This window comes from Maylandia zebra, linkage group LG22, assembly GCF_041146795.1.
Source record: "Maylandia zebra isolate NMK-2024a linkage group LG22, Mzebra_GT3a, whole genome shotgun sequence".
Classification (NCBI taxonomy): Eukaryota; Metazoa; Chordata; class Actinopteri; order Cichliformes; family Cichlidae; genus Maylandia; species Maylandia zebra.
In genome coordinates, this window is record NC_135187.1 from 26,883,006 (window position 1) to 26,892,062 (window position 9,057).

Below are 9,057 nucleotides of genomic sequence, written 5' to 3' on the forward strand. Positions count from 1 at the left end.
AAGCAGTTCTTTAAGATGCTCCTTGACTGCCTCCCTGTCACTGGGATGAATAGGCCTTGGCCTCTCCTTAAAAGGAGTCTCGTCATGTAGCCTAATGTGATGTTTCACTGCAGTGGTGTGACCATATGACAGGTCATCCACAGCAAAGACTTCTGGAATAGATCTAAGCTTGGTGGTGATACGATCTTTCCATTGTTCAGATATTGGTGAATCATCAAGATTGAACTCGAGGTTGTCACTGTCAGGCTTATTGTGATGAGAGTCACCTTTCACTGGTCCAAGTGACGTGACCTGCTGAGCTGCACATATTTGAGCAATGATGCATTTTGGCTGCAGCGTAACATCATGGTCACTAAGATTGCGCAGGACGACCGGGACCTTGCAGCTAGACTTAAATGGAATGTCCATCAGAGCAGCTTCAAGGAGCACGCCACCTGGCAACCTGTGATGTTCATTGGGTTCAAGCACAAATGTGGTCTGACTGTTCCTTTTCAACCTGACATCACCTGTGATGCAGCACTTTTGTTTTGCAGGGATGGTGATGGGGTTTCCACCATGTAACCTGACAGGATGAGCATGGTTGTTGAGGTCATGGATCTGGGCAATATGCTGGAAGATCACTGCAAAATCTCTAGAGAAGAGTTTGCAAACAACCTCTGGACCATCCTGTTCAAGTACTTGTTCATAAAGTCGTAATAACACATTGGTACCAATCAACAGGGGGGTCCTGCTGTTGAACTGACACTCTGGCACCACAAGTGCTAACACGACTAGCTCCTCTTTCCTGCCAGGAACGGACAGCGGGAAAGTGACACGCGCTTCTATGTAACCAAGATAGGGGACCTGCTGTCCACCTGCTCCTTCGATTTCAAGAAGGGCATGAATTGGATGTATAGGTAAGTGAGACAGATGGTTCTTATGGAAACACTCGGACACTGTTGTAACTTGTGAGCCGGTGTCCATTATGGACTCACACTGTACACCCTCAAGAAAGACAGAAGCCGCACAACGAGGACCTACAAGCCCTGCAGGTATAGATCGCTCTGTGCAACGGTAGGTTTCAGTCATTGTGTGGGTTATGACTTTCTTTTGTGTTCCAGCACCATCAACTGATCTGTTGGGACAGGGGTTATCATCAACTGCAGCTCCTGGACGTCCCACAACAGGAGCTGCTACTAGTTTAAAGTGAATGGGGAAGCAGCCTGCCTCTCCCGGAGTTCTGCATTTTTCTTGCGAACCAGTGCGGGGTTGGGTTCATTGGAGCAATGAGCAGCAATGTGGTTGTCTTCCCCACACTTAAAACAAAACCACGGCCTCGGCATTCCAGGCACCTTAAGGCCCCTCTTCATGTTACTACTACTGATTGCAAAGCAGTCGGTCTTTTTAGTACTCTCTCTCTGATTTTGTGCTAGTTTTTCAACTTGCTTTGTCAGTTCAGCTATCTTGTTCTCAATATCAGAGGTTTCATCTCGCTTTGCTTTTACCACTAGGGGAGGATTACTATCATGAGTGAGGCTCGGTGGCTTTTTGTTTAGCTTTTCCAACTGTTTAGTTAGCTCATTTACTTTCTTTTCAAGCTTTGATGTCTCATTCGGCTTTGAGTTAGGCAGTGGGACAGGCTCACAGTCATAAGAGGGCATATCAAAAACATGGTGGGCATACATGTTAGCTTTCGAAGCACCTAAATGCTTTTTCATCCTATCTAGCTTTGTGGAACGGCGGTCTTCCTCAGTTCTCAGCATGAGGAGGAATTCAGGAAATGTTGGTGGATTTCCCTTTTTGCACTCTAACTGTAAGCCGATGATGATGCTCTGATCCCAACAGCCCCTACAAAACTGTCTGAGCAAATGATCATTGGAATTTCCAGCTGAGGCTCCCCCTCTAGAAATTGCTCTTGTGAGGAGGCTATGGAGCCTGTTCAAGTATGCTGATGGCTTCTCTCCACTATCTTGGTTAGAGCCGAGAAATGCCGCAAACAACTCCTCTCCATCCTCCACAACACCAAAAGCAGAGTCAAGTTGAGTGATATAGACATTTGGTGGTGACGAGATGCCAAGAGGCTTCACAACATCAGCTGCTGGACTCAGCAAGCTCTCAAGAATCCTTCTCACCTTGTGAGCATCATTCAAGGAAGGATCGTTAAGGAGAAGATCATCTTGGGTGTGCCATGTTTCGTAGTCCACCTCACCGTTTGGCCTTGGCATCCGCCCAGAGAAGGTGCGCAACCTTATTTGTGGGGATGGTGAAGTGGTGGACTCACTTCGGATGACATGCTCCACAATCACTCTCTGGATCTGGGGGGGGGGGGGGGGGGGGGGGGTTTAAAAACATCCTCACTGATGTGGACTGGGCTCGTTGGTAAACTAGCAGATGCACTATAAACATGTGTGGGCTCTGCAGGCTCATTTTGATCATTATTAGGTGTGTTAGCATTTTGAGCTGCATAGGGCTGTGTAGCATTACTGTGTACGTCATGTGATGTGCCCTGGTTCCCATGCAGTTCCTCCTGAAGCACATTCAAGAAACCTTTCCTGCCACTGCCTGCGACAGACTTTGGTTCGTCCAGGTATCTGCAAGCTATCTCCCTCCCCACCACTTCCTGACAAACATTTCTAATGGTCCTCGCAAACCACATCACAGCGGGGTCCTTTGGACTTGGTACGGTACCCAAGGTAATCAGAATCAGAATCAGAATACTTTATTGATCCCTGGGGGAAATTATTTTTTGTTACAGTGCTCCATTTTAAACCAACATTAAGACAAGACAGACAATACGCTAACTAAGAATAGTACAATATATACATATATATACATACATACATACATAAGTCACTTATAAATAAATATTTGGAAAAGAAACATGTGTAGTTGTAGCAGCAAACAGTGTGTTAAGTGGATGCGTTGTACAGGGAGATGGCCACAGGCAGGAATGATTTCCTGTGTCGTTCAGTGGTGCTTTTCGGTAATCTCAGTCTCTCACTGAACGAGCTCCTGTGACTGACCAACATGTCATGGAGTGGGTGGGAGGTGTTATCCAACATTGTCTTTATCTTGGACAGCATCCGCCTCTCCGACACCACCTTGAGGGAGTCCAGCTCCATCCCCACAACATTGCTGGCCTTACGGATCAGTTTATTAAGTCTGTTGGCATCTGCGACCCTCAGCCTGCTCCCCCAGCATGCAACAGCATAGAGGATCGCACTGGCCACCACAGACTCATAGAAAATCCTCAGCATTTTCTGGCAGATGTTGAAGGACCTCAGTCGCCTCAAAAAATAGAGACGACTCTGGCCCTTCCTGTAAAGTGCTGTGGTGTTTTTAGCCCAGTCCAGTTTATTGTCAATGTGTACTCCAAGGTATTTATAGTCCTCCACAATGTCAACACTGACCCCCTGGATTGAAACAGGGGTCAAGTGTTTCCTGGTCTTCCTGAAGTCCACGATCAGTTCCTTGGTCTTTGCCACGTTGAGCTGCAGATGATTCTGCTCACACCACGTGACAAAGGAGTCGACCACAGCCCGGTACTCTGTCTCATCATCCCTGCTGATGCATCCAACCACCGCAGAGTCATCAGAAAACTTCTGAAGATGGCAGGTCTCTGTGCAGTGGCTGAAGTCTGTGGTGTAGAGGGTGAAGAGGAAGGGGGAGAGGACAGTCCCCTGTGGTGCCCCTGTGTTGCTAATCACCTTGTCAGACACACACTGTGGGAGACGTACATATTGTGGTCTTCCTGTCAGGTAATCAACAATCCAGGACACCAGAGAAGCATCCACCTGCATCGCTGCTAACTTATCACCCAGGAGGGTCGGCCTGATGGTGTTGAAAGCACTGGAAAAGTCAAAAAACATGACCCTCACAGTGCTCGCCGGCTGGTCCAGATGGGTGTAGACACGATTGAGCAGGTAGATGATGGCGTCCTCTGTTCCGAGACGAGGCTGATAAGCGAACTGAAGGGGATCCAGATGTGGTCTTACTATGGGTCGCAGCTGGTCCAGGATGAGCCTTTCCAGGGTCTTCATGATGTGGGAGGTCAGTGCCACGGGCCTGTAATCCTGGGGGCCACTGGGACGAGGCGTCTTTGGTACAGGGACGAGGCATGATGTCTTCCACATCACCGGGACCCTCTGCAGACTCAGACTCAGCATAAACAGTTTATGAAAGACTCCACACAGCTGGGGGGCACAGGCCTTGAGGACAAGGGGACTCACTCCGTCTGGTCCAGCAGACTTGCCTGAGTGAAGTCTCCTCATTTGCATCTCAACCTGGTATTGAGTGAAGGTGATGGGTGGGGGAGGGGTGTCAGGAATCTCACAGGAGGCAACATGTGAAGAGAGAGGCTGGCACAGTGGTGTGGCTCTGGATTCCAGGCTGACTGCAGGTGAGGTTGTGGGGGTGGGAGCAGACATTGTGGTGTCGAATCTATTGAAAAACAGATTCAACTCGTCGGCTCTATTCTCACCTCCCTCAGCTCCCCTGCTGTTGGTTGGCCTGAATCCAGTGATGGTCTTCATGCCCCTCCACACCTCTCTCATGCTGTTCTGCTGGAGTTTCCACTCCAGCTTCCTCCTGTAATTGTCCTTAGCCTCTCTGATCTTGTCCTTTAGTAACACCTGGACCTTCCTCACCTCCTCTTTGTTGCCCCCTCTGAAAGCCCTCTTCTTGTTGTTGAGGAGGGCTTTGATGTCCTTAGTCACCCACGGCTTGTTATTTGGGTAACAATGAACAGTCTGAGCTGGAACAATGGAGTCGGTGCAGAAAGTTATGTAGTCTGTGATACACTCAGTAAGCCCATTGATGTCCTCGGCGTGAGGCTCACAGAGTGTTTCCCAGTCGGTCACCTCGAAACAGCCCTGTAGTTCCGCTATTGCCTCCTCTGACCACCTCCTAACAGTCCTGGTGGTCACAGGTTCCCTCCTCACAATTGGCACATAGCGGGGGGTGAGGTGAATCAGGTTATGATCTGACCTACCAAGTGGGGGGAGGGAGGAGGAACTGTATGCATCCTTGACGTTAGCATACAGTAAGTCTAAAGTTTTCTCTCCCCTGGTGGGACAGTCCACATATTGTTTGAATGTTGGTAGTGTATTGTCCAGTGATACATGGTTGAAGTCACCCGAGATCACAATAAAGGCACTCGGGTGCTGAGTCTGTAGCCGAGCTATGGCAGAGTGGATAGTGTCACATGCAGCTGTGGGGTTAGCAGAGGGGGGAACATAAACAGCCACCAAGATGACGTGAGAGAATTCCCTGGGTAAATAATACGGCCTGAGTCCAACAGCACACAGTTCAGTGTCCGGGCAACAAATCCTTTCTTTGATTGTTATGTTGGCAGGGTTACACCACCGGTTGTTAACTAAAACAGCAAGCCCACCTCCTTTACGCTTACCGCTAGCGATGCTGTCCCTGTCCGCCCGAACAGTGTGGAAGCCTTCCACGGAAGCATTCTCATCGGGAATGACCTGGTGCAGCCATGATTCGGTGAAACACATCAGGCTACACTCTCGGTATTCCCTCTGACTCCGTACCAGTGCTGAGAGCTCGTCGATTTTACTTGCCAACGATCGCACATTTCCCATCACGATAGACGGCAGACACGGTTTAAACCTCCTCCTCGCTTCGAGCCTCCGCTGTCTCACCGTCACCTTTTTTCTTCTCTTCTGTCCTTGACCTCTGCATCCCCGATGTGTTTTCCTCCAAATTTCAGCTGGTACTTCTGCGGGCACTTCTGCGGGCCTGGCCAGCGAGCCGGCCGGCATCAGGGCGATCAGCTGATCTCTGGAGTAAACAGTCCGTGCGTGTAGGAGATGTGCCGCGGTCCCGTTCCATGATAAAAGTAACAGTTCCACGGCCACCAGGAGAACAAAAACTCTCTCAATCCACATGATTGAGTAAGAGATAGAAAACGGAGGAAAATACAAGTCAGAAAAAAAAAGAATACGTAAGAAAAAAGAGCTAAACTAAGAGAAAAGCAGGAGCGACTGTAACAGGCTGCACGCTGGTTGGCGCATGCGCACTTGGGGTCGATTCTAGAGATAGACCTGTCAGATGCATACTGGATCAGGGCTCTACCCTCTGGTTGTCCTGATTCGTCAGGGATCCTCACTAATTTAGAAATATCTCCATTAACTTTGAACACAGCAGTTATTTCCTCATCTGTGTATTCTGGTCCTATACCTGTTACATACAGGGAGTTCTGACCATTAACCTCAAAACGGTTGCAAATATCCATACCTGACTCGGTGGAACAAATGTCAAAAATCTCAAACGTGCGTAGTGTGGGGTGGAAGATCAGAAAGCTACTATTAACCAATCTCCTGGCTGGCTCGCCACTTTTTATGTAACCTGGACGTGTGTCCCTCTATCTATAAAGAGATGATCTATACTGCTCGCCCAAGTGCAATGTCTACAATATCCGAATCTAGGTTTGGGAAGGAGATTGGCGGTAGCAACTCTGTAAGAGCAATGAGACTTCCAACCCACATAACACGCACGACCACAGGCTTGTGAAACAAAGTTTGCTTTATATATTTCCTTTCGGATCAGTTCCCTTTGCTCATCCTCAATGTAGGGATACCGTCAAATGCAGTAACCATCTCAAATGCATCACAAAAATAATTGAAACAATAAAAATAGATGTAAGACAAGAAACACAATATTTCAACACCCCAAAGAAAAGGAAAAAGAAAAGAAAATAGCATGTGAGTGTCCAGTTCCTTATGGTGTCAGTTTATTCAGTTACCCACTGTCCTGGGTTAAGAACTGAAAACGACCTGAATCTCAGGCGGAGAAAAAGTAGCAAAGAAAATGATAAGGTATCTCTCAGGTGGGCTTCCTTTTGTTTTTTTCCCTACCGCCCTCCTGGTACGGCAGGCATCAACGTGTCGGCGTCCTGACACAGAGAAGGCCTCCACAGCAGCAACAGTGTCTTAGACCCACGATACCAGCTCCTCACTTGGCACCCATGGAACTGTACCTCAAAAAAAAAAAAAAACAGTCTGCACACAAATATGCAGAATATTAGATGTCCACATTCCTTAAATCAGAATCAGAATCAGAATCAGAATACTTTATTGATCCCTGGTGGTAATTATTTTTTGTTACAGTGCTCCATTTTAAACCAACATTAAGACAAGACAGACAATACGCTAACTAAGAATAGTACAATATATACATATACATACATACATACATACATAAGTCACTTATAAATAAATATTTGGAAAAGAAACATGTGTAGCTGTAGCAGCAAACAGTGTGTTAAGTGGATGCGTTGTACAGGGAGATGGCCACAGGCAGGAATGATTTCCTGTGTCGTTCAGTGGTGCTTTTCGGTAATAAATGTCCTTGTTCCTAATGTCCTTGGTTCTTTTGAAATATTAAAATAAATTTGCATCTTGTGACACATTAAAAGTAAATACACCGGTATTACTGTGCATCACCCGCAGTTACAGTAACAGCACAGCTATTGCACGTGAACTGCGCATAACCACTTAGCTGGCCGCGGCTGAACTAGCAGACCCAAGAAAGTAAAAACATTAGACACTCATAATAAACAAAACTGTCACAACATTGCAATACTATGAAAACACATCTTAAACATCATTAAACACATTTACTACTATTCTGACTGGTTAGTTATTTTTTCCAGTGCATTGAACTGCAATAGCGGTGCTAAGTGAGCTAGGCTAACTCACCAGAATAGTTCAAAAAGTTCGAAGAAATACTCCGACTCCTTTCAGGTAGGTACCCGTCTGTGGTTCACCGCTAACGACAGCTCTCTCACAAATGTTAATTAAACCTCTTTCCTCTCTTTCAACTGGAAAAAACCGTGCTCCGCGGCAGCATGGAGTTTTTCCTTGCCGTCCTTTTTCCTCTACACCACACCTTCACGCGCACGGAGCCGCAGACGGTGCCTTCAGGGCAAGCCCGGAAATTAAACTATCAGACAAGGACTACGATGCATTCAAAGAACCCTGTACTTCTGATTGCTGTAAATCTTACCAGGGTTACACTTGGAAATGGAAATAGAAAGGGTCTGGGGAAATAGTTGGTGGAGAATTAATTTTATTTTACCAATTTATAGCCAACACAAATATCTCAGAAGAAATCTGCTTAAAACGACACCACAAACAGGACTTAATAAATTAAACACTTAGCTAACTGAAGTGTATCAATGTGGAAATACAACTGCAAAGACTCAAAAAAGATAATATGCATTAATGTAAGGCTGTCTAAGTCTAAGCAGAAGTCCTGTTTCAAAATGGGAGAATACTTGTCACGCAGGGTCAAACAATATCGATTAATACATGACTAGATAGTCCTTTAGTTCAGTTAAACCATAGTTATTTTTATACAGAAAAAGTTGCTTAGTCTGTAATAAGTTCATCTTAACTGTGTAACTAGCTAATGCAACGGAGATTGGAAAGAAAATCGTCTGGACTTCTTCAAGTTTCCTTGAAGATGTTTCACCTCTCATCTTCAGCTTCTTCAGTTCTAAGAGCAATTGGTGGAGAGTCCCAGGTTTTAAGCCCTATGGGAGGGCTTCAGTGTTGGGAAGTTACTTTTTAATTGTATTCCACTACAGATTACGGAATACATGCCCCAAAATGTAGTGTGTAACGTATTCCGTTAAGTTACTTAAAGTGGAATAAAATATTAATATATAAATTTTTTATAGCACTTTTTGGGTGTGGTCGATTTGTGGCTCTAGGTCCGATAGTGTATGCATTTTTCTAAGACCCTCCAGGGGTTAATGTGACTGATGTATTCTGAATACTTTGGATTACTTAATATATTGCCATGCTTTTTACAACTATATTGGATGCACTATTGCTGTGTGATTTATTACTATTACTGACGGCTACTCGCTGCCAAGTTAACATTGTTAGCTGGCGTGTAACTGAGGTTAGTCCATAGACTGCTTTCAGAACTGCACATGATTATTTGGAGCTAGCAGGTTGTTAATGCTATCCATCAAGTCTAACGATTTATTCATGTAAATGGAGAGTCCTCTTCACACACTAAGGTCAATTATGGAGTTCCACAGGGTTCAGTGCT